This window comes from Takifugu flavidus, chromosome 11, assembly GCF_003711565.1.
Source record: "Takifugu flavidus isolate HTHZ2018 chromosome 11, ASM371156v2, whole genome shotgun sequence".
Lineage (NCBI taxonomy): Eukaryota > Metazoa > Chordata > Actinopteri > Tetraodontiformes > Tetraodontidae > Takifugu > Takifugu flavidus.
In genome coordinates this window covers 8,740,130-8,767,587 of record NC_079530.1, presented here as the reverse complement: position 1 = coordinate 8,767,587, position 27,458 = coordinate 8,740,130, and the positions used below count along the sequence as shown (strand labels likewise).

The following is a 27,458-nucleotide window of genomic DNA, read 5'->3' as shown; positions in this document are numbered from 1 at the left end:
TGTATCATAACTGAATATTATCGACAATGCCTTAAAAGAAGAGTAGAATTCTGAGAATCACTATTGTGCATTTTTTTTTTAAAAATCAACAGAAACAAATTTAAAAAAACAAACATCAAATTTTTCCAAAAAGCCTCTACTTGAGCATGATAAGACTAGAGTAACCTATACATTAAGAATAAACAGGTTGACAACAAATTCATTTACCAGCTGAAACAAGTTTTTTTTATCTCAATAAAAGTTTTTTTAATTAATGTTTCTGATCACAAACAGCTCCAAACTTCTACAAGCATCAGCCAGTCAGACTTACATTTGTGCTCTTTTTATGCATTTATGAAGTCATGGTAACAAAAATAGACAACAGTTGAGATGGCAGCTGGTGGGTGTGTTTATGTTGGAATGATTGAAGACCGAAGTGATTTTAACCAATCACACTGGACCTGTGAGTCAGATGTAAAACCGTCTCTGTCCGTCCTTCAACCTGTGCCTACGAAGGTTTCCTCCAAGTTTTTTCTGACAATGTGCACAATATTTACAAGTAGGTTGTAGTGGAGGTGAAAACGGGGTCCTTTTTCATCACACACTCATATAGAGTCACAAATGGACACACACACACACACACAGACCCACGGAGTGGTGGAGAAAGCTACGGCCTCTCTTCACATACAACATTCCAAAGGGATGCTTTCAATTCAGTCATTATAGAAGGGTTAGACAGGGTCAAGTTCAATGCCAGGAAAAAAAACAGGGCTGCACTGAGAGAAGAACCTCCACTCTCTCTCTCTCTCTCTCTCTCTCTCTCACACACACACACACACACACACACTTACTGCAAGGACAATTACTGGCATTGGAGCTTAGGATTTTGGGTAAATAAAATAAAATTAGCTTCATTGTGTTTGCGTTTCAGCAGAAGAAGAAGATGAAGACAATAAGAAGAGATGGAGGGAATGAAAAGATTAAAGCAAACTCATGAATGGATGGATAATGGAGGTCAGGGTGGGGCACTGGTTTGATAGCAAGAAACTTGCTGGGCAGTGACGCGGTGGTGTGACGATGACAACAGTACACTTTACCTCACTCCCTATCATTCTTCTAAAAATGATCCTGGTCCTTTTCTTCTTTGTATCTCTTTTTCTTCTTTTAAAACTTATTTCAACCGGAAGTGATAGCAGGAAGTGTGTTTATGCCTGTGGTTTGTTTTGAGCTCATCGGGTTTTGAATAAAGTTCTACATCACCAAATAAACATGGCGACAGCCTCTGGGATACGGAGGAGGTAAACCAGGCCTGACCTGAAGGAGGCAAAGACAATTGAAGGCAAAAAGAAATTAGTTCATTACCAACACCGCTGAAAGAGAGAGAGAGAGAGAGAGAGCGAGCAAACAGGGGCGGCAGAAGGTATAAATGAAATTGGTCGCAGCGTGTGAGCTTCATCTCAGAGGACATAAAGGTGTATTAATGAGTGATATAATGAAGCCATTTCAGGTTTCATATTAACGAACCAATGTAATTTTGATTTTAGGGCCACTTCAAATGCAACAAAAATGAGCGACTGCATCCACTTTGTTATACCGACTCAGCAGGTGAGACATGGTTGGAATCCTGAAAATACAATAACATTATTAGCACAATGATATTTATGAAACTTTTATAAAGATTTAAATAGTTGAATTAGGAAGTGCCATAAAAATAACTCAGAACCAAACTTTATGTTTATGTGAAAGCGGGATCCATGCTAAAACTTCTGGAAGTTTGGATTTCATTAGGAGGTTCTGTTGGCTTGTTGGGCCCTGCAGAACCTGAACTAACTACTGAATGAGCATCGAGCATTAGGAAAAGGGTGTTTTTCCACCTGTAGAGGAGATCATCTTTCAGATAACAGGGACAGATAAGAGTTAGACAAGGAAAATATCCATTTACTGTATTATTTTTTAAATTGCAAATTAATTGTTACATGTCTTCAGATAATATCTGTCAAGATCATTTTAACAGTTCTTCACAATAGCTGTGGGGTGTTTGCTGCCTTTATTATCTTGTCATTAAAGTCTTCTGCCCTGTTTCCTCAAACACAGTCGGTCAAAAAGAGAAAGTTCCCATTTAGCTCCCCATCAGCTGGCTAAATACAGTTAACAGCCAGCGCACGTAAATAAAAAGGATATCTGTTCATTTTACAATCATTTGAAATGTTTTGGCCACAGTTGCATTTTTTCATGAAATCAAACACAAAAGGCAAGTTTTTAATCAGGATTAATAATAAAAATGAAGGGAAGCATTTAAGCATTTGTGACTGGAAGGACTCAAGCATGAGGCCACTGCTAAGAAATGAGCAAAAATGTGCTTTACTCAGCGTCTATCTGCTTTCCCAGATAGTTAATGGTCCATTTCTCTGCTCACTGTGGCACTATCTTCATCAGAAGCAGAACGATACAGACAGAAAAAAAAACAGGGGTAATTAAAATGTCCTAACATGTAGCTTAATTACCAGCCAGCCACTGAATCTCTTTGTCCGCATGACTCGTGTCCCTGTCCCCGTTTGCATTAAACAATAAAGCCTCTGTTAAAAAAAAAAAAGTAATTTTGCTCGCTGTTAAGATAAGATTTAGGCTTTTTTTTCCTGATAAACCAAATCAAAGAATAGCATGTCTTAAGGTTCCCTTTTCTCTCTGTTTTACTTCTGACCACCCTCCCCAGATTCCCCTGCACTGTAGCCATGGAAATGGGACTTTGGGGATGAAAGGAAACCATAATTTTGTGGCGGGATTAATTTGGAGACATGAGCGATGCCAAATGAAATCCCTGTCAAAACCTCTGCTGATTCTTTTCATCGCCTGCAGATTCCTCAGAAATCTGTTCCCCCTATGGCGTTTCTGATTTGACAGTCCAGTAGTTTTGGACTTAGTTCCCCCCTGATACCTCTGACATGTTGACATTAAGTGGTTTCCGAGACAGGCGGCACCCATATTTCAATCACTATTAAGCAGAGGGTATTCGCCATTAGCTTGGATGGAAGAAAGGGCCTCTGACAAACAGACATGTAGAGACAACACAGCAGGCAACAACTGTAATTACATTAGAGAATAACCAGCGGCTATTTCCTTTGAGCTTGAGATGATAAATATTATCTACACATGACCCTCAGATCGATCAAAATAAACGTCGGATTGGAAGTTTACAGACGTCCTTGTCCAATGTCGTCATCACATCACACCTGTCAGGCAGCTTTGTCCGTGTTTTTACTTTTTAACAAATGCGTACGTTTCTCAGGTTTCCATCAAAGTTTCCCTAGACTGATGCAAAGCCCAACCAATCACATCCATCCATCCATCCATCCATCCATCCATCCATCATCCATCCATCCATCCATCCATCCATCCATCCATCCATCCATCCATCCATCCATCTATCCATCCATCCATCCATCCATCCATCTATCCATGACCATGTCCTACTTCAATTTTTATATGTGTAACACAGCACATTAGTTAGTTCCTCTGCATGAGCTTAACATGCATTTGTATGCATGTGCATGACACATGCATGCTCCCACACAGAAACAGAAGCTCAACTGCAGCCACACACATTAAGCGGGACTTTATAAATCTCATATCCTCTGGATATACCTGCGCACTACGTGGCTTACCGTATATCCATCTTAAATCCGACCAAACAAAAGAATATATTCCCTCTCTACGTCTCGCACTTACCAGAAGCTTTACAGCCACCAACTGAGCTTCATTTAAGCAAAACTTTCATTTTTAGGAAGTGGAACAAGCTGGTGGACATCTGTCAATGTGTATGTTGTAGAATAGGTCAGTCTTTTTATCCCCCGGGGTCCCTCCTCTGTCCTGCTCTGCCTCCAGGGGACCGTTGGTTTGTGTAAGACATCCGCCCTGCCTTTATACATTCTCCTCCTGTAAATGCAGACTAAATTGTTGGCTGCTCTGGATGCATCATCATAACTTCCATAACACACCTGCTGAACTCCACGACAGATGATGTGAACAAGAACAAGATGGAAACCACAGTCCAGCCTAGCAGCAGCGCCTCCACCGCCGCCGCCACCACCGCCGTTAACACATCACAAACGGTGCATGTTATTCAGTCCACTGCTTGTTTTCAGTCGGACCTTGTTTGTTCTTCTGCCATTTTCCTCCCTGTCCAATAGCACAGCGTCTGTTGGGTGAAGGGGACGGGCCCTTTGAAATGATAAGTACAGTCTTCCTACACCAAGGGACTGCCATTGAAGTCTTTCACTGCCCGTCTCTGGCATCTGTGAACTTGACGGTCAGCACAGAATGGAAATGACCATGTAACCTACTTCGAGGTCATCTAATGAAGCAACATGTATTCATATATTTTCCTGGTTGTATTAGTTCATGCAATATGTTTTTACTCTGAAGCCCAAGGTTGCAGGTTCATGTTTGAAGTTGTTTTCAATCATCCCTTTGCCATTGAAGTTACTTTTGTGCTCAGAATCTGGACTTCACAGGGCTACAGGACCTGTTCATCCTAGGAATATCCACCTATAGCCCATGAGACCCTTTCTTTTAAATTGCATGACATAGAAAAGTGAGTTTTAAAGAATTTAAATGCCCAGAAATAATGGAGAAATGTCAAAAACTGCCGACCCCACCATCCATCCCCTGGGTTGCGGCGATTCGCCCAGACCTGCTGTGGATGCCTGGAGCAATCCCCCCCCCCCCACCATCATCACCTGTATTAAACACTCTCACAACCCATATCCCTCCTGACATACCACCCCCTGCTATCTCACCACATCCAAGACCCATTTCCCCATATTTTCAAGCCTCTTCCTAGCTGGACCCCCTGGTTGGTTTCACAGCAGGGACCCCTCCAGCCCATCAGAGAAGTAATTCACACTCTGCCTCATTTGAGTTATTTACTCTATTACCACCCTGGCTGGCCCATTCCTCGCAGCTACCCACTGAGACTGGGAGCTCAGGCTGGCTACCCAGACTTTCAGCGGGATTGGCAATGCCATCCAACAGACCTCCCCACCACGAAATGCATTACGACGGGTGCTTCCACCTCTATCTGCAGCTGGCACAGGAGGGCTCTGCTTGTGTGTCTTTATGTGTGTCAGGTCTGATCAGAGCAGGGAGATTGCCCGGTTACCATAGAGCTCAGAGGTGTGGAATATGCGGCACATCGGCTCATCTTCTCCCCATTGGTTGTCTTCTGCAAGTCATTATCACACCCAAAGCCAGTGCTTCTCTCAGATGACTTCATAGATTTACATGAGACCGTCTGGGGAGCTGTGAAAGAGACAAGGTCCGACAGAGAGACGGGAGAACACTGCACCATCATCCTCTCCAAAATAAGAAGAGGGACGCCGCAGTCACACCTTAATAATAAAAAAATCTTTTTTAAAGGGCTGGATGGGGCTCATCCTTCACACAATAGGCACGAGTCTTCCATCTCTCCCATTGTAGACGTGAAATAGCCCTTCTCATCAAAGATTGCCGAGAGCTCATCTGCTGTGTAAGAAATGAGTGATTTTGCTCATCTTCTTCATCTCATTTCAATCTCCAATCATGCTCTTTCTGTCATGTCTTACTATTCACTATTATTCTAGCTTTTATGGATTTAGCTCACTACAACACATTGTCTTCTATTCTGACAGACTCGGGTTATTTGTGATGCTTTTAGAGTTGTTTTACAAGGAGACAGGAACCTTGTTTTTGACATCCTTTTCCGGAAAAGACAACTTTTCTTCTTTTCGCTGTACAATCCATAACTTTAGCTTCTTCATCTACCCATGTTGAGTTTTAATTTGTACCCTGAATTCATACTGCAAAACCAAACTCTGCTCGCTTAAAAGGAAGAAAACCTCTTCGCATTACAGTCAGTGATATCCAACTGATACTGCTGCACTTCTGCCACTGGCTCTGCCTTCATCACTCATGAAGACGGGTCAGATGAAGAGGAGAGACCATCTTCACTCCTCCTGCAGCAGTAGCCTGAATCATCTGGAGGTTGGACACTTACATGTTCAACCTTTGACCTGCATACTGCAGTAGGATTCATTGATTTAGAGATGGGGGCAGCTTTTGTTGTGGCATTTGTGTGTGTATATGAGTGTCTGTGTGTAAGAGAACAAGTTTAGGGTGTTACAATTGGTGTTTGCCGTGTCATCTTCCTGGGTGAACTGTGGCAGCAGGTGTTGATGCTGCCTCTATTCAAAGTGTTGCTCACACCATTTAAAAAGTGAGGACACGCGGCTGCTTTGCATATGTTAGCCTTCTGTGGTCCTGACACTTCAGTCTGTCAGGGTGGGATTCAATCTTTGACACATCAAATTGACTTCCCAACAGTTTCTTTGTCTTTGTTTTTAACCTGGACTTTTATTTTCTCTTGCATTCAGTTTTTTCCCCATTATAATCGGTCTAAAGTGACAATGTTATTCTTCTACAGGAAGTCCACAGCGGTGACACACACCTGCATACATCGAGGTTATTTTCCCACAGCTGTAATGCACCTCTAAACTGAATGGCCGCCATAGTTATTCGGCAATTTCACACTTAATGCAAAGGATAGAAATGAGATGTCTCCTAGTGGACTTTAAGCTGGACATTAAGGGTGAAGAGTCTTTTGGATATTAAATGTTTCATACCAAAATGAATTAGAATTAAATATTCATGTCACTCAAGAAGGTTCTCCAGTGTTTGTGAGTGTTTGCCCCCTCCCAGAGGTGGAAGCAACCCTTTCTGGCGATACCTGCTCCTTCTTTCTCCTTTACTCCAAAAGGATGAAAACATTGAAGCTCTCCCCTCACTATCTCTCTGCCACTCATATGGGACCTCCTCTCATCCTCGCCTTCATTATCTATTCTTTTCACCACTTTTTTTCTCCACTCCTTTTCTTGCAGCTCCTAATCATCTCTTCCCCTCCCTCCGTTTCCTCCGTCTGTCGGTCTGTCTGGCACTTTGAGCGCAGCTAAGCCTTCAACCAGTGTCAGAATGTACGGAGCTGGAACAGTGGCTCTGCTGTGTTTAGGTGGTGGCATTCAACCTAACACACACACACACACACACAACACACACACACACACACACACACACACACACACACAGTAAGTGGACAGCAAAACAGCAGAACACATCAACAATGTGTGTTTACATTATGGCATGGAGACAGATATGACATAAAACCATCATGTACACACACACACACACACCCACACACACATATATACACAGACAGGGATGCTGTGAGTTATTGAGTCAGACAAGTCAAAGCCCTCCAAAGTTGGCATGCGCAGACGTTGGTGTGTGTGTGTGCGTGTGTGTGTAATAATCCATTGGTTCTGTTCTGTGCTGATTCCAGGCGCTAAGCCCTGCCACAATTATTCAAATCCAGGCTTTTAGTTGCAGCACACCTCTCTCCATGGGCCCATGAGCCGGTAATCTTGCCTTTGGCCCTGCATTTCAAATGGCCTTAACTCCCATAAGGAATGCATATGAAGAGGAGCCACTAGTGGTTTAATCCGCCCTGTTTAAGTTGCTGAAACGTACACCTGTCACGCTGTCTCGCGCCAGAGCTTGTGGCTACTGATAGCCGTGTTGTAAATCCAAAGGCATGCAGCGCTTTTAGACCGTCTTTCGGAAATATTATAATGTCGTTTTCTTGGGACATGTGTGGAGACAAGCGGGGGCCCCTCACAAAGCAGATAATGGCTCTCTTTAGAAATTCTCTTTAGAATTTGTCTTCATTTGTTCCCAGTCCGCTAAGTGCTCATTTTTTCCTTCACTGGTGAAAAAAATGATCAAACACAGCAATCCTCAGTTTTGAACATACTTCACTGTTTGAAGTTTTATTAGATTAAATATGGTGAGCCATTGCATTTCCTGTTTTAGAGTATGCTACGTATGTGTGGCTGACCTATGGCGCCAAAATACTGAGAAAAAGTAACCTGGATCAGACTCCAACAGGTAGTCACATCTCATAGTGTCAGTCAGGAAAAGAGTTGTTTCTGTGTCCCCCTTTGGAAACAGAACTGCAGCTGTTCAACCAGAGGGGAAGCGGGAACAAAGGGGGGGCGTTTCTGTGGTCGGGAGTGGGCAGGGCGGTGCGAGCTGAGCGGGGTGGATTAGTCCGTGTCTGATTCAAATTGAAACAATTGATCTGTTCCAGAGCTGGACATCCCTCACCAGAAGTTTTACTCTGAAAACAGGAGTGGACTTTTTTTTACTTGATTTATTAGTATAGGAACTATTTATAGAAGAAAGATAACACACAAAGCCAGCAGCAGACACACACCCATCCAGCCACCTACAAACACATAGATATACACACAGACCCATGCATAGCCAGCACCCCCCCAACACACACACACACACACACACACACACACACACACACACACACACACACACACACACACACACACACAGAGTTTGTGGAAAGGGGACAGTGATCAGCTCAGGACAGCTGCAGCAGCCTCAGGTAAGACAGAATCTCCAAGACTCTTACACGAGGGACGTGCATGTACCAAACATCTGTTGACATAAACACACACACGCACACACCACACACACATGCACATTAAAAGCAAGCTTTTGTTTGAGGCTCAATATGCTTCAAGTAGACTCTGCAACTTGGTACAAATCTCTCAAACTCCCACAAGCGATGATCAGAGCATGTGCTTCTGGGAGTCTCTCTCTCTCTCTCTCACACACACACACACACACACCTTCCAGCATTCTTCAGCTGGCAAGCTGCTTGCTACCAGGCTGTCTGGGTCTGGACGTCTACACAGCAGAGGGTTACTGCCAGCGGGGCCGATGCTCCAACCGTGGCCTGGGCCTTTAGAGGTTTAAGCTCGCCATTGTGAATATTTGTGTATAACGTGGCTACATGTGTTGGCAGTGATTTTTTGACCATCTGGATATCTGTATGTGGTCCCCTCTAGGACCCCCACATAGTATTGTAGTCACATTAGAGCTGTTGTAGCTATTTCCAGGCCCACACACACACACACACACACATGCATGTGCAAACACAGGGTCCAGTGCAAAAATATAAGCTTAGAGATGACAGGCTCAGAAACATGGAGACTGTAACACACACACATAGACGAGGATGCGCTGACCTCCGCCATCCCACTTCCTGTGTCTTTTATTGTCCACATTCTTATCTAATTTATGAAAATCAGATGCAGTGTTTCCAGCTCGATGTGATCCGTGGCCATCTAATGTTCTCTGCCACCTGCTCGGTGTTTTGAGGTCGGCGTCTGAATGTGACTGCGTAGGTGACAGTGGACAGACTGAGAGCAGAACAGCCAGTGAGTCATTTGGCTCCAAGAAAGGCAATCCAGACAAATAATTGAAAAATAAGCAGCTTTCTGGTAAGGTCAGTATGGCTAATAAATGCTTCAATGATATCTACCAACCCTCTGTTGCTCCACTGATGTGATGCATCACATTGTCTCTCTGACCTTTTAACAAGCGCTTCCTTGTTCAGAGGTTTCACTTTTACAGATGTTTTGATTCAAGAGGCGTTTATGTTTTTTCTACCAGCGTGTCAGGTTATTGTAGGAAAGCACACCTCTGTGACACACACACAAATGGTGCAAACCCAACGGCACATAGACGTATAGATTGCATCCCTATTTCTCCCTTGTTTCCTCTCATTGTGGCAGTGAGATGTATTCCACCACAGAGTGAGGGCAAGGGGGGGGCGGTTGTTTAAGTTCATTGTATGTCAGAGTTATACTGCTGGAGAAGCATCATTGTTCAGATGACCACAAAACAGGAAGTCCTCAGTATTTTCTTCATAATACCATTTTTTTCCACACTACAGGGGGTCCTGACCTTCAACACTCTTGAAGATCTAGTTGCTGGAATATTAGACTATTATTTATAACATACTATAGTTGATAATGTATTTGCTATTTTTACTAAGCAATGTTAATATCCTGCCTCAGAACGATGGACTTTCTGATAAACACAGCAGGGCGTCAGCTTAATCTTGTATTGACATGTCACTTTTTTTTAAAAATTAACCCCGCCTTCTGTTTTTCACATTTGGAGAATCAGAAGGATGGGCTCATTTTCCTCCTCCCCATTAGCCAACACACATACACACTTGCACAGACACACACAGTCACACACAGTCCCACATTTCTATGTCCATACTATTATCCATTTTTCACGTCCAATTGCTCTGTTATGGTAATCGTGGAAGGCTTGCCATGGGGTGATTACTCACAGCTGACTTCAGAAGCTTCTCCCTCTTCTCTCCTGCCGTTCTCCTGCTGGCTCTTAATGCACTATTAACCCATTCCTGCTTATTAATTCCTTCCCAGTCATTGCGTGGCGTCCACTCCATGATATCTGTCATCATTCCATGCCTATTAGCTCCTCGACCAACAGTTATTCCTAGCGTGCTGCCGCACTTCTTCCCCTCCTCCTTCACTCGCTCTCCTAACAGTCTGTTTAAGGAAGTGTAATTGCTGTGGGGGGCCTCAGTGAGAAGGAATTGAAGATACCGCCACTCTGAGACTGAGCTGAATTTGTATTCCCGTTGCTCTTGTGTGATTAGGGTGTCAGTGATCCTTCAACCCACTTCTTCTTTTGTGTTTCCAGTGGCTCCATTACAGTCAGGTTGCAGCTTTAGTGATTAATGATTTCTCCAAGGTTATTGTTGGTTATTGTTGTTTTATGTTTCCTGGATTTTATTTTTTTTTTTTAAAGATGGTGGCCCCTGGAGCAATGCAGGACGTACACAGAAGGGACTGGGTTGGATTTGGATTGCCTTAAGGTATGAGCCTATATGGAAATAGCTGCTGATTCTCATCTACCTGCAGCTGAATCTCCCATGTTTTATTTGTGTGTGCTGGTTCAGTCCTGTAGTGATCCACAGCTGCCGTTTGACTCCAGCAGAATCGTGACAGAAAACAGAAGATAAAAGTTTGTGAAAAAAACATGCTCTCTAATTGATGATGCTCTAGTTCTTTGTCCTGGCCTAATATATGTGTGCATCTATTTTCATGCTTTTTAGGGGGTGTGGCCAAAGCCTTTCGCGCTCGTGCTGTGACTGGATTTGAGACGATGCGATATTTTTACTTTTTTGGGGGTCAGATTGTTTTAATAAGCCCTCTGTTGGTAACCAGCGCTCTTCACAGTTTTGATCGAGTCCATTGCCTTGCGTAGTGGATGCTGTCATAAGTCTGCCTATTTGGCCTCGAGGGATCCAATCACGTACTTTATGTTCCCCTGCTATAAATCCAAATGGAGCACTCTTGGAAGAAGAACAGGAATATTCCTCGCAGTAGATCTTGGCAGCCTGCGTTGGAACCGCTGCTGGTGTCAGGGCCTGTGGTTTTGGACCATCCCAAGACATATGGAGGAATGCTGGAATCACAGAAAGCCCTTTAGCTCTCTGGGCTGAACCACACAGCATCTCAGGTTTCCACGAGACCACATTAAAGCCAAGCATCAGGACTAAGTGTGGTCTTTATGATGGAGCTTGCGCTGATTTTTATACAGGCTGGTCGCACACAAATCCACAACCGTCAGTCAGCCCAAAGTGGTGTCTGTTCTGCATTTTTTGACCTTCTTGTTGATCCCAAAGTAAACCTGACCACGAGTGGCCCGCGTATGCCAAAGCAATGAAAAAGTAGATTTCAGAGACAGCTGTTGCTGCAAATGATCTAAGACAATAAGTATAGACTGGGTAGCAACCAAGACCAAATAGTGTTGTTGATGTTATCGGATCGTGCAATCCAATTGTGGCTAAAACCGAGAAAGCACAATAAAACTAAGCTCCATCTCAGATGAGTCTAGTAGAGCTTTCCCTGAAAATGCTTATGACATGATAAACAAAGAGTTATGGTGTTCTCCCGTATCGCAGCGAGGTTTTGGGAGGCTTTGGGGTGTGTTCAGCTAGGCTGTTTTATCCTGCTCCCATTTACTAATATGTTGTTCTGGTTTGTCTTGGCCACAGACTGTTCTTCACATGAGAGTAGACAAGGATAAAACTTGTAGGAACCAGATGGATCCTCCAAACCACGAGGGGGCAGCATTTCAAGCTGACATGAACTGGAGAGGTAGGTCATTGAGCATGCTAATTCCAAAGGTTATCTTGGCTGCAGTATCAGTGCATCTTAGTTTTGTAAATACTTTCAGGAATATGTCAATAATCACTAGTATTTAGTCCATTCATGCTACATTAGCCTCTAGTCTCTAAGTTCATGGCCCTTCAGAACATGATGTTAACTGGCAGTTCTCCTTGAGCTAACCCAGCTCTTCGTGTCTACCTGTTGTACAGTAGTTAAACCCCATTACGCAGCCAGCCGGGCTCCCTTTCACTCAGCTCGGCGGCATCCATTGTCTCTTTCCTCCCACGAGCCTTTTTTACATTTCCATCTTTTCCAGCGCTAACCCCGGCGATTTGGCATTCACACCAATTTGCGATTCACAACTCTACTAATAACTCCGGCCTTTTATTGCATTAGCGATTCACTGCTCCACCGTGGAAGTCGTAGCCTGGATGTGCTCTCACAGACGCATTAGACCCCTTTGATTTCCAGTCGCATATATCAACCTGCAATTACAGGACCTGGTCTGGAGACTGTCAAGCATGACTGCAGAGGTATTGGAGTTATTGTAATTACACTCAGGTAATTGAGCTGCCATGTATGAAGATGTTAAAGGCTGCCAGTTCGCTGTCTTCCTTTTCCAGTTTAACACTGTGTGAAATGCAGTTTTCCTCCATTAAACCACACACATATAAACCGTAAAAACGTATCAGCCAATATTGTTAGTCTACAACGAGGTGGGTGTATTAAAGATATCTATGAATTCATAGATATCTTTAATACACCCGCCTCTACACTTGAATTTAATACACGTGTCTTGTTTAATACACCCTTGAGGGTGTTTTAAATATGTCTATGAAAAGATATTTAAAAGCCTCACTCCTTCAGATAGCTGACAAACATTACATACAATACATGACATAAATCATTTCAAAATTTATTATTAATTCTGAGGGCACCGATGGCATGTGAAGCCACCACTAGAGGGTGTCTGAAATAATGGTTTCACTTTTGGAGATTGAACACTTATGATGTCATATTAATGCACACAATGTCCCAGACAACATTCTACAGTTTGAAGGTCCGGACAGAAGGTGGCCAAGGTTAATGGGGCAGATTTAACATCTAATTTTGCCCCCAGGTGAACCTCCTACTTGTGTTGTTCCACATCTCTGGAGTGAGGGAAAAAGTTGCTTACTTCAGTGTTTTTCCTGGGAGGCTTCTACTGTGGCAGACTCCTCTGTCAGCCATCTCCTGTCGACTTCAGACTCTTCCTCCCTCGTTCCTCCTCTCTCGCTCCCCATCTGAACCCATCTTTACCTCATCCACGCATCTGCTCTGCCGTCTTCCCCCTTCTCTGGGGTGCGTGTGCCGCTATCCTTCACTATACCTGTGCACACTGACCCTCTCCTCATTACCGGCTCAATGACTGCAGCAGCTGGTTGCCTGAGTCGCAGCCGCCATTGTTGATTTTTATATCCGTCCTGCTATCAGGAAATTTAACGAAGTGGGGTGGAAGGAAGAGAGAGTGGGAGAGAGAGGAAGCAGAAAAAGACAACAAACAAGTGAGAGGTCTTCAATATATCAAAATATTTTGTCTGTTTTAGACTGTCAGCACACCAGAAGTTGTGTGTGTGTGTGTGTGTGTGTGTGCAGGGAGAAATTCATTTTTAAAGAAAAGACTTTTCTGACAAACTCGCCATAAGTAGAAGCTTCCATTTTAATGCATTCTTTGAAAGATAAAAAAGCTGCATTTACACACACTTGCATTAGGTTCCCTCTGCTGTTAATATAGATTTTCTTCACAAAATATTCCATCTGATGCATCACAACAAGAGTGTCACTACAAATAAAAATGACATCATAATTGACTAAGAACATTAATATTCTAACTCAAACGCCACCTGGTGGCCAAGGCTGAAGTCAGGAAAATAGAAAGGAATCAGCTTTAAATGTCCTCCTTTACGTCATTGCTGGCACGTGGGACACACACACTGCAACAGTAGGAAGCGCATCACAAGGCTGACAAACAGGTAATTATGGTTTTACACCCACAAACTCTTTTTGCGTCGGCAGCTAACCTATGTTGCGGTGTTAACCCCTCGACCTAGCTTAGAGTCAGAGTGAGCACAGTTCCAGGCTCAGGGACTTGATCCACAGGAGCCTATGAGGGTCAAAAACACAGATAGATTTGGGAGATTTCTCAGTTTCTGCATCACTGTTGTTGGAGGGAAGGAAAAAAAGATGAAAGGAAGAAAGCGCAGAAGATACAGGCTGCAGTAAAGGAGAGCAAGATGGAAACTGTGTGTGCATGTGTGTCAGTGAGACAGAGATAGTGTGGATCTATCTTAGCCGATCCCATGTGCGGCACTCTCATCTGAATTAAGCTGTGCAAAACAGGCCCTAGGGCTCGGTTGCTAAGCAGTGAGATGTGCTTGCCGATTTCCACAGAGACCTCGGTGACGAGAGTCTCTCCGATGGCCTGAACCACACACCCCATAATAATGAGAAGCGCCGCAGCAACAATAGAGGCCTCCCAATAATAGGTCGCCCGTTTGCTGTAACGAGGGGAATTATGCACGCCGAGCATGACAACTACATTGTGTCGCCATACAGCACAGGGCAGCCCCGATGGTGACCTCATCGATGTTCCGTATGGACATACATTGTCTCTGTAGGCTGCTCTCCTTTAGTCAAAGAAACCTACAGTAAAATATATCTTTATGCTACCTCCCAGCTAGGGATTCCGAGTTCAGTTCCTCCTCTTCTTTGTTTGCATCTCCAGCTGAGAGGGGCACATTTTTCGCTATTTTGTAATTTGTAGCCATAGAGACATGTTGGTAAACTTGGTAACCGTGGCTGCAGGGATTCTGTTTGTCTCCCCAAGAGCTCTCGAGGTTGGCTCATAAGGGGGATTTTCCGGAGTTCTTGCTTTTTCCCCCTCTTCTCCATGTCTTTCTGGAGGGGGTAAGGCTGTTGGAGGAATTGTGACCTTTTGGGTTTCAGACGGTGGAGAAAGCTAAACAAGCCAAAGTCTGTTAGTCTGTCAACAAACACTTAAAGGTCTCAGGAGAAGTTGGGAGCCTCCGGGGGACGGAGGGAATGCTGTTCATCTGGAGAATAGGCCAGCTCCACCAAGGATGCTTCAACGGTGCACGTAAACAAGGACAAACTACCTGGCTGCCGCCGTAATCATGCGGCAGCGATATGCAGACTCTGGCTGGGGCACTGTATGGGACTGCATGTTAAAGGTTAAGTGAAACATATGAATAATTATGGGATGTCTCACTGATTCCCTTGTTTGGAGGTCCAGGAACATGCGTAAATGTTAGCGGCAGCGTGATGGATGTAGCATACATCTGCGGACGCAACAGCAGAGTCATGCGTGAGCTTTATGGGTGTGCACGTGGGATGAGTGACAGGCCTGCTGTGACATTTTTGGTGTGATTTTAAAAATCCTTCCCCCATCTGATTAATATAGCTCTGGACACAGCAACCTGGGGACAAACTAAAATGCCATGAATCATAGCAGCTGCTTGTGCAGTGCTTCAATCCCTGTTTTTTTTTCCCCCTCTTGGAGGATGCTTCATTTATGTTGCTTGCTAAAATGCCTCTCTTTATAGACTCACCTCTCCTAAGTTTACCACCACTGATTCATTCAAGTATTTGCCACTCTCTGATGGTGCATTAGGAAACACTTTCCCCAACCTCTCACGGTGCCTCTTACGTTGAAAGCATCTGCTTTCACGCCTTTAAATGTTCAAACCTGATGTTAATTATGGTGCTGAAGCAGAAAGTTGGTGACCTTCACCTGCAGCTCCTGCAACCACCCAAACAGGAGACTGAGATGACAAACTCTGGCTGCTAAACTTTGTCACCATTTGAAATCCAGTCCTGTAGACATGTCGATTAAGTGATATATTTATAAAAGTGCAGAAATAAAAGGAAAGCACATTTTAAATGACAGAATTAGCAGAGGACCATTGTGGTCAGGCAATTAGCCGCTGCCAGAAACGGCGACTGTGGCGATTTTTCTTGCTTAACTCATTAAAGAGGTCTCCGGCAGCGTGCTCACTCATGTCAGACCTCACATAATTACTTTAAAACAAGGTGGTGGGAGGTGTGGAGGGTGGAAATCAAAGTAGCCCCTCTCTGGCATTGTTCGCTGCCCCCTCGTCTCAAAATTTAATTAGCCGTTCATTTTAATAAAAGCCCATTTGGGATAAACTGTGGCATTAATGGGCACTTTGGTTCCCCGGAAGGCTGCCACGTCTTCATTGGCGTCTGAGATGGACATTGACGGGTGACATTGCAGGACTTTAGAAGCAGATATCAACATGCTTTGATCTGGGAACCATCACAGATCGAAAACTCAGTCAGTCCTTCAAACCATGAGAATGGATTTATGGGTAAAGTCAGGCTCATTATATCTGCATTTATGTAACTTCCTCCCACCTCCCAGCATCCACAGAAGCTGATTTGGCCATTCCTCTGTCTGGACAGGGAAGCATTAATATCTGCTGGTGTGACTGGGAAGCGTAATTTCTCAGCAGCGGGCTGCAGGACACATCACCACCAACGCAGAATTGGGTCTTCAGTGGGTTATTAGTTCCCGGTTACGTGTTTGGGGGCTGCAGGATGGTCCACATCCTGACACGTTTTCCTCTTAATGTCATTGCTGAGGCCGTACAGGGTCTCAGCAGCCAATCACCTCCTGGACTCTCTTATCTAATTGGCCACTGGTGAGTTGCCCTCTTCCCACAGACATTGGTGGCCAAGAACCATCCAGGAGGAATTCCAAATACCTTCCACCGAAACTCCTAAACATTGGATACATAATAGATGGAGGTGTAGAACGGAGGGGGACAAATCCACCGCAGCGAACCCTTAACTTTTAGTTTCATGACTGCTGTGAGTGTGTTTGCTGAGATGATGGTGTCGGAGCTGTCGTGTTGTTTTTCACAATTTTTCATGACTAATCTCTGCAGCTTTCTGTAAAGTGTTAGATGTTACATTCCTGACCCCTTTATTTTCATGTTGTTTGTTCCGTTTCCAAGACAAGCGCCCCCTAGCGGGCGGACTCCATTCTTATTAAAAACACATTTAATTCAGACTGTTTACCATTTGAGCTGCATGCCTGCAGCTGGAAATCATTGATTTTACGCATGCAGCCATCTTCACCCACCACCAGTTACAGCTCCCAGTTCCCTCTTGTCACATGAACTTACTTTTAACATAAACCTGTTCTGTTATCTGCAGCTCAAACTGTCAGGTGAGTAATTTCAAAGCTGCCGGTGGAACCATGCGCTGAGCTTCAGCACATTTCTGAGGCCCGTGGAGGTAAAAGTTCTTAGGCAAATAGTTCTTATCTGGGACAAACCACAACTGGATGTTTCAAATGTCTTTCTTGGAGAAGAAATCTTAAATTCTTCAAGCATTTCTCCACACTTTACCTTTGTTTATGAGTCAAAACCGCTGCAAAAATGATGAGGGAGCATGAGCGGAATCCACACAGCGAGGACCGACAGTGAAACCCGAGAGCGAGGAGCAGCAACAGGACGAGCTAATTAAAAAGATAAGTGACCAGCAGTGGCGACCTGTCAGGGTGCAGAGCCGGTGCTCACTCCAACCTGCTTTGTGTCAGGTGGCAGCCGCTGACGGCCTCGACCCAGCCTTTGTGCGGCCTCACCTGTGATGGAGGTAAAGAGTGACGCTAAAGCCCCCCTCCTCTCTTTCGCAGCATCTCGGCACATCTCTCCCTCCTCTCCTCGTGTCTTCCTCCCTCTCTCCACGCTCTCCTGTGACAGATCCAGGCGGTGGGTGGTGGTGGCGCTGGCACATTGTTTCCTCCTCTCTCCCGTTCCTCCTAGATCCACACCACCCACACATGGGGTTATAATTAATACTTCCACCGTATCCATATTTCATACTGTTTGCCTAGAAAAAGCCAGGGAGCCGGAGCTGTTGAGGGTCGAGAGCGAGAGCGCCGGGATGCTAAAAAAGATCTCGGAGATTAATTAACGGTGGAAGAGGGGAAGAAAAGGAATGTGTCCGGAAAAGCAGCAAGCTCTGCACAATACACTTCATTTAAATAACAGAGCGGTGTGTTTTTCTTCAGCTTGCTTATGTGTGTGTGACCGCAACACCACTCTACCTGAAATGAAGGATAACTAGCCCACTGGATTAGAAAACGCATCATCTATCGTCCACACCCCCCGCACTTCTCTCCATTATTTGTATTCAAGGTTTTCTGAAATGACATTGCAATCTGATGATGCACCAGCCCATTATACTGTCTAGCAGGACAAATACCCCGGCGTTTTTCTGTGTAGAACTAACACAATTTTTCCATGTCAGGGTGTGTGTGTTTGTGTGTGTCTGTGTGTGTGTGGTGCTAATGTTCTGGAGGACCAGGGTGGAGGCGAGGCCCCGAGAATGCTGCCATTAATCCTGGAGGAGGGCCGTCGAGCACTTGGATTATTAGAGAAATAAATTTGCATGCTACATATGAGCCAGGTGAAAAGCACTGAAGGTGCAAATTATATTTCCCTGACAGGCCGAGCGGGAGGACGTACGCACGCGCGCGCACACACACATGACAGCACTGTTGCAACACACACTCAGGAATGCACTTACGGCATACAAAAGCTTCTCCTTGTATGCACATATAAAAATACACAGGGTTGGCTTTTGCTGTTATTTTTGTCTCTGTTTCCTATCAAGACTAGCACGCACACACACCACACATATTGTGTGTAGGTGGGCGGGTGGGTGGGTGGGTGTGTGTCTGGATTCCGTAGGGTCCTCTGGCTCTGGGCTGTCCTCTCACCCTGCCTGTAATGGTCCATGCAGGCCCAGCTTAATGGGGTGGACACTGGTGTCAACTTCATTACTTTACATCTCCCGCCAAGATGAAAAGTCTCCCCCCCTCACTCGCACTTTGACCATGCTTCGTTAGCCCACATGGCTTCTTCCTCACGCCTTTTTCTAACCTCAAAAAGGGGGAAGCTCACAGCACTTCCGGAAGTATGCCGATAAAATAGTTTGGTGGAATTCCAGCTGCCCACCAGCATGGAGAGGAGAAATGGGCTGGTTATACTGGGACAGATAATGTACACAGATTGGTTATGCTGGCATAGAAGGTAGAGACACGCTGGTTATACAGGGGTAGACTGGATAAATGAACCGAGACAAGGGGATAAGGTGTAAATGAACTGGTACTAATGGGACATAGAAAATAATGGACTGGTTATACTGGGACAGAGAGGAGAATTGGACTGGTTATACTTCCTCAAAGTGGATAAATAGACTGGTTGTACTGGGAGAGAATGTTCTAATCAAAATAAATAATTGAAAAAGGTTTTATTTAATGTAATCAACACTGTAGTTTCCGTATTACACCTCATACACTCCCAGCAGTAAACATAAAATATCTGCCTGTAAACTAAACAGCATCAGCCTAATTTTGTGTTTCTTAACAAGTCTGATCAAGAGTGACAGAAATCTTCGCTTACAGCCATTGCTGGAAAGTCAATAAACCTTGAACGCATGTAAAAGTGTGAAATAGTGCAGTTCACAAAAGGAAACAGCAGTAATAATCGGAGTTATCCTGACTCTCTGTGGATGGCTCTATTTGTCCACTGCTGCCTGTTTGTCAGCCATCGCTCGTCTTCTGGCCTGTGCTTATGGGCAGACAGTGAGCAGCAGGCGGTGTAATTCTGTTCTAAAGCCCCTCGTTAGGCATGCATATATTCCTATTATAGTCATCGCTCCCGGAACTAGACAACAGAGAGCAAACAGAATGACCTTGAAATATTTATCCCCAACCTCGCTTTGGAGAATTAAGTTTGGTGTTGGGGGCAACTCGCAACTATCCAGATCCAGCATGTGCAGAGGCACACACACTCTCTCTCACATACACATACAAAGACACATGCGCAAGCACAAGCACACACGTCCTCCTTTTGCGGGTTATGTAGACTGAGATGTACTCATGGCTCATGTACCATCTTGCAGTGTTGAATATTAAAAGCGATCAGAGAGGCGAGGCTTTGATTGGGACAATAAAGGCTGATGAACAGGATCTTAGAGCATGAGAAAAGAGACACACACACACACACACACACACACACACACACACACACACACACACAAACACTGGTTCTGGGCTGGGCAGCTCCTGGCTTACACTTCAGGGCTTTGGCTGGATTCAGTGTGTGTGTGTGTGTGTGTGTGTGTAGTGCAAAAGTGACACATTCCAAGAGAATGTGGGTCAAATGTTGGACAGAGATGTCACTGCAACACTTGCGCAGGTACACTTGGGCTCTGACAGTCACACATGTGTTTGTGGTTGTGTGTCGTATGTATGTTGAAACGTTATTAACTCAACTTTCCAAATATGGGTCCTTATTGGCCTACATGGTGCCGTACTATAACATAAGACACGATATTTGGAAAAGAACTGTGACAGTAAAATAAGCAGATGTTGAGAACCTTGCTGCAGTTACAGACTATGAACAAAGCAAAAGATTAATTACAGAATCAAGTATCTTGGTGATTTTGTTTGTGCGGGAATCTTGAAAATCTGGACTGTCTGCTACAGGATACATGAGTGTACATAAACTTAGTTTCAGAAATATTATCTTTGACATTTGGATGAATGCTAAGTAAAACTAACTTTAAACAATATATTTCATATGCAATGAGATACTTTTTTCATCGCCCTGCAAAAATCCACTTCAAGGAACTTCGAAGTTTCAATCAAACGCTGTTCTTCTTAAGGCAGTGATCACACACAAATGTGTGATTTATTTGGAGATATTCTTGCTAACGATCCTTTACAGACTATTTGAAGGGATGGCGCGATGGTAGACGGGATGATTGAGGCCTCGCCAAAAGCGTCTTTGTTGTACTTATGTAATTGTCGTGTTCATAGGGAATTTTATTGAAACAATAACAAAAGCACATGTCGGCAAATTAGCCTGCCTTTTTTCCTCCGTTCAACATCTCATTGTGTGCAATGCCTGTGAGGGCTTACAATAATGGATGATTGGAGAGGAGAGAGGGAAAGCAATGGGCTGTGTTTGTGTGAGGAAGGGAACCATGTTGGCAGTGCAGTAAAGAAAAGCCTGCTGGAGCTCAGCGGAAGGATTGCTGCCAGTTCCTGTGCCACCGGGACTCGCTGACCTGCGCCTGTGCGTGTGTGCCTGTGTGTGTCTATATGTGTGTGTGTGTGTGTGTGTGTGTGTGTGAACTTTTCAGCCGGAAAGCTCCGCCTGGTCCTACATGTGCTCACACGGTGTAGATTCTTCTCTGCTAATGTGTGTCAAACTGTATAAATTTGTGTTTGTGTGTGTGTGTGTGTGTGTGGGAGGTGAACAGATGAAGACGGTGCTCGGCTCATATTCGATGTGATCTGCAGCCTCACCTCTGTCATTATATTTAGCATACAATCCAGCCCCAGGATTCATTATGCATTCCCATCTACGGCTCCACAGGGTGAATCTTACATCTCAATTAGCTTCTCTGCTCTGGACATAAAATGTGCCGATTGTGGTGAGAAACAGGAAACACCAAGTTGCGGCTGCAGCACATATGACAAGAACGACACTGAAAATGAGCTAGAATGTGCCTTTTGGTAAAAATATGCAGGATTATGTGGGAGGGTAAACATGTAAACAAATTAAGAATTTGGCGAAGGCGCTTGTGTCTGTTCTGGGGGTCAGGTGCATGTGTTCTCTGCTGTCTGTACAGCACTCTTATTTACAACAGGTGATGTGTGTGACTCCTCGCTGCCCAGGACAACAAAACAACTCTTTACAAAACATTTTCTTGTAGATATGAAGTTTTATTTACACACGTTTTGTGAGTCTAAATTTATACACAAGGCCTGTAAACTGGCCAAAGATATTTTGAGATCAATTTAAAGTCTCCATTAATCAAGATGTTATTCTGAGATGTTAAGGTTTGCCTGAAGTCTCCCAGGTCAGTCAGAGAGTGGAAGTGGAATGATTTTGGTGATATTATAGACGCAGGGGATCCACGTCTTCTCCAAGAGCACCTTGATGGCAGCTGTTCAAGGAGGGAACGACTTTAGTCCGTCACACTCGCAGCTTAATGCTGCCCACATCGTGTCAACATAATCTCAAATCCTTGCCCAGAGAGTTTGTCCTTAATCTCACATTTCCATATCTGTCATTTGGGGGCCTGTGAATCAGTGAAAGCCGACACACACACACACATTCACACACACAAACAGAAACATGGTTCCATCCATCACCTGACAGGTCGGGTGGAGGAAAATTATCTGAAGGTCAGCAGCAAGCCTGACAGGAAGAAAGTGTGTGTGTGTGTGTGTGTGTTTTTAACAAAGCATTTCTGCACATGTTGTTGCAGTTAGTGTATTCAGCAGTGTTGTGTTGTACAGTGTTGCAGCAAAGGTGATGAAATTCCCACAGTAATGTAAAACGTGCACACAGAGCACATCTATTGTCAGCATGGCACCAGTGAAAGGACTGGCAGGGAACTGCGGCTTCTGTTGATGAAAGTTTGGATTTGATTCGAGGCAACAGGAACATCAGTGACTCCGCGTGGTCGTAACGACACTCTGAACCCTGGGATGGAACAAGAAACAGCTGATGTGGATCAACAATGGCCCTGTTACTTCTAACAATGACCTACAGTTCACACCAGTATGGATTCCGTTACCAGTGTGTCCAGTTGCTCCATTGTTCGATAAAACAGGTTCCGGGCTTTGTTAATCCTCCCATACCTGGGCCGACCTGCCGCCTCATTACAATTCTAACTGTTACACTCAGATAATTAGCTCTGCTTAGTATTGACAGAGCGAGAACTCCACATTGGCCATTTTCTCTTTTAGAAGTCGAGTAATCCTGCAGCAAATTTGAGGAGAAAATCTACTTGACTAATATTTAATGACTTTTTAAAAATAGGCTGTGATGGAAAAAAAGGTGACTAATCCATATACAATCAGGATTACTTTAGAAATATGAAAGAGATGCTGCAGTGTGAATCACGTCGGAGATAATGTGGTTATTATGTCTCATATTCACCACCCGGATCCGTGGATGCAGGATAAGCCCCTGATGGAATATTCTAGGAATATGATGGTTCTGTTTTTTCGGGTTTGGGGGGATATGGAACCGGCCATCGTGGGTAACATGAGAGATCCGTTATTGATTTGCATCGCCTGCGTGCTCGTCCAGCCAACATCTAGCAGAAGCAGATGTGCGGATAGAAAAGAAAGACATGCTTTCTTGTTTTTGGCCATGGAGGCACAGCAGCGCTCTCAGACATAATCCTGCTCTGCTTCTTGTCTAAACTAAACTGGTGACTTTCTGCTTCTCTGCACACAAAGTCAAACTGCTACCTGCTTTAAATTCACTCCTCGGAGTCTTCGGAGGTTTGAATGTGCATTATGCAGCCGTTGATTTGATTAGAGGAGTGTTGCAAACTGCTTCAGTAATTACACCGTAAAAACACCGTAAATCTCTGGATTGTTGACTTTTTGGTGATTTTACCGAAGACTCCGCTCTGCAGTCACGTGTCAGGACTGACTTAAATCAGATCAAATGTTCTTTTTTCATACAGCTAAACCCCTAAAAGCAGAGATTGTACATGCTGTTTTAGCGTCAGCTACCCAGGCTCATCAAGCACCGGAGCTTGGTGGGACCCTGACAAAGAAAAGTGACGTAATAGGTGCCCGTTTAATTCACTTTTAAACTCTGGAAATCTGTTTCCTGGTTTTAGTTTAATGTCTAACATGTGTGACACAAAAACAATGCTCTCTAGTTCAAAACTATTCAATGTCTGTTGTGTTTCTGTGTTTCTGCTGAAGCCACATATTAAAAGCTTTAACCCAGGTCACAAGTCTACCCTTAAAGAAAAGCAGCGGGCCACCAAAGACAAGACAAAAGTATTCCTCTACCTCCCCAGCCCGTGGCAAGTGTTCACCAACCTGTCACATTCACCTTCTCACACCAGACGGGCCGACACTCCCCCCCAGCTTTGACTGCTAATCTGTGGTGATGGGACCTTTTGGGATGTCTCCATGGCAAAAACAATTCGATGTACATTAAACAATCTCTTCCACGTGAGAAGACACAAGGAGCAGAATGTTTAGACGTAAATCTGACCTAATGACAAAAGGACGAGGGGCCCTGAGCCTGAAGACATGACATCACTGATTTTCATCGCATGTCAGCGATACGTGGTAGCCCATAGCCACAGCAAGGATCAGCTGTCCGCATATTTATTTGCAAGCAAGAGCTTGCCAGTTATATGATATCGTGGATGCTTTGATGAGGTGAATGCAGTTATTGGGTGCGTGCTATTCCCCTGATTCCATGTTCACCAGACACAATAGGAGGTTGGTCTAACATCCTTTACTCTGACAGCAGTTTAAAAAAAATCATTTCCACATGTGAGCTTTAGCATTACAGTGGTGTTTACGTCAACTGGTGCAGGAGGTTTTTCGGCCTTTTTCTCCTGGACGTGAGCATTTTATAGTGTCTCCATGGATGACGCTGCCATGTGCGTGCCGATCCCCCCCGAGTTCTGACTGTAGGACGTCAATAGCTAACCTGTAAATGACAAGCACAGAGGGAGTGTGTTTAGCGGTGTGTCTGGGCCCTAAAAAGGTCACACCCAAACACAAAGACAACAGCAACAGTACATACAGAGACAAGCTCCTTTGTTTGGTGAAATCATTATTTTCCATCCATCCATCCATCCATCCATCCATCCATCCATCCATCCATCCATCCATCCATCCATCCATCCATCCATCCATCGTTTGACCTAAACCAAGGTCATAATGATCGCTGGCTAAGAAGCAGAGCTACACCCTGAATTTGTTGCCTGTCCATGGTAGGACACACACACACACACACACACACACACACACACACACACACGCACGCACACACACACACACACACACACACACACACACACACACACACACACACACACAGAGACAGTTTGTTGTGTGTGTGTGTGTGTGTGGAAAAAAAAGGTTTTCCACCAGCAGGAAACAGCAGCATTCCCATAGAACAATGGCATGTCACAGATGTTAAAGAGCAACAGCTCAAGAGCGAGAGAGGGTCCATGGAGTGCTGCATTTCCACTGAGCAGTTTGATGGAGTGCAAAGATTGTTCCCCACTGAACTGGACTGGGCATTCTACCCCAGGAGCAACAGAGGATGGATTATTGGGCAAAAGCCAGCTAAACAAGTCCGTAAATCCCAACAGAGAGGAAACATTTGAAATTATACAGATAAAGAACCGAGTGGTAGAATTCTGTGCCCCTTTCTTGGCAATTGGTGTTGGACATACTGAGGGAACACTGAGCTGGTCCTCCCTCTGCACTCAAGACCTCCCTACATACATACGTTTGCGGCTAAGAGTAGCTGTTAAAAAAGCCATTGAGGGTCACGAGTGTACCGGGATTCACACAGTGACAGAAACGTACTTCGCCATCATCCCTCCATCCCTCCAGTGCCAGGCCTCAGCTCAGTCAAAGAAAACAGAAAAAGGCCCAGCCAGTGAGAGAAGGAGATCAGATTTCCATTCCACGTTGGATCACTGGAGTGGAGTCTAAAACCACAAAGTGTGCTGGCACTGGACAAAGAGGCTGGATTCAATAAATATGTGGACTAAGCTCTCCTATTCAGGCCCCGCAGTATTGGATTCCTTATTTAGGTCATTTAGACTGGGCAAAATTGATACAGTATGCAGCTCAAATCTATAGCTCAGTTTTTTCCTTCCCTCTCTCGCTCACTGTGTCTTTGCCCTTCTAAATAAAAGAGGGATGAGAGCGCAGCCAGCATGTGTGGGTGTATGAGAACGAGAGCGATTGAAGCAGTAGCAAAAAGAGGCTTTTTTTTTCTGTGTGCAGGTCTGCGAATGTTTATATATTTTGCTAAAAAAAAAAGAGAGGTAAGAAATTAGAAACAGGGCATGAAAAGCAATAGAAGACAAAATGCATCAAAGAGATTGAGAAGATTAGTGGACTGGGGGTGAGTGCATGCTAGAGAGAGAGATGGAGGTGGTATTTTGACATTTTATTAGTGCCTCAATGAGGTCGGCACTAGACAATGCTCTCCTGCCTCTTCGCTTAGCCTGATCTTAATTGGCCATTAGATTGAAAAATAGTCTTTCCCTCCTTCTCCTCCTCCTTTACTGCTTTTCTCTTCTGCTGTTTGAGAGCTGATTAAACCTTTGATTTACAAAGAAACACAAAGAAACTGATAAATGCCTTGGCCGTGGCAGGATCAGGCGAACCTAGCGGCATCCAGAAAGGGAAAATCGGGGCTTACGCTTCAAATGTGTTTTAATAAGTTTGCTAAGAATACTGCTTTTGGAACCGTGTGTGGTTTTGATGGACATAAACTGTCGAAACGCACTTAAAATCATCCTGCAATGGTCTATCAAGGCTCTAGCTTTGCTTTGCAGCTGAATTGCAGCCACATTGGTAATTTGAGGGACACAAGCAGGTTTTTCTCCCTGCATGCACCAGGTGGTATTTAGCACAGCTGTGAGCGTTAGGGAAGATTTGGAGGGGGTGAGACTCTAAAGACGGGCCCAACAATTTCTCTATCCAGAGTCAAGCATCCAGGATTAATAAGAGAAGCCGATTCTGCAGCGGGACTGGAAAAATACACGTTCACTGCCATCCTTGGGTTGGATTTCTCTCTAAACTTGATTCAGCTGCGGAGAGCAGAGAAAATAATCAGTGAATAGGGAGCAACTGTGACTGCTGCACCAATCAGCACACCTGGCCCTGCTCAGGCCACGCCCCCTCCTTAACCCTCATCATTGTCAAGAAGTGAAGCCACACCCACACACCTGATGGTGATCAAGTCCTAATAGCCCCAGGGAGGAAGGCTGTGCGAGGCAGGTTCTCCCAACGAGCTACTTGGGTTTGGGGATCTCTGACCCTCATATTTAATCAAATGAAATTTCTTGTGGTAAAAATTGATATACGGACTCTTTTATCTTTAACCCCTCTTCATATCACCTGTCTTGCAGCAGGATTAAACACTCACACACTGTTTAGAAACAGTGAGACACCATGAATGTAACGGCACCAAAAAGAGGCTTTCAGGTGGCAGAGGAAGCTTCTCCGTCACGTCAGTCACTGGTGGAAGCCTGAGGACCTCTGGTGCTTTTATTAAAAAACAATCTAATACTCCAAATTCCACCACGCCCATAATGTTCTTTTTTCCTGTAGACGCTTCTTGTCGGTTCTATCTTGCATGTTTTCCCCCTGCAGAAGTTCGACTGGGCTCTGACGATAAATGAGACATTACTGACGAGAGCAACTCTGTCAGTGCCGGCGTTCGCCTCACAGTGAGATAGACCGGCATAATTAAC

General features: G+C 44.5%; 1 long non-coding RNA gene across 2 annotated transcripts in view; it reads left to right on the top strand.

The window, feature by feature from the left end:
• Window positions 1-27,458, top strand: part of LOC130533579 (uncharacterized) — a 60,736-nt gene that overhangs the window by 13,527 nt on the left and 19,751 nt on the right. Inside the window, exons 1-3 of one of the 2 annotated variants that reach the window (XR_008952617.1) lie at window positions 10,251-10,626; window positions 10,717-10,783; window positions 11,969-12,071. This is a non-coding gene — a long non-coding RNA (uncharacterized LOC130533579). Of the gene's footprint in view, window positions 1-10,250; window positions 10,627-10,716; window positions 10,784-11,968; window positions 12,072-27,458 lie in introns of those variants that run through there. The other variant, XR_008952618.1, reaches the window with a different exon arrangement.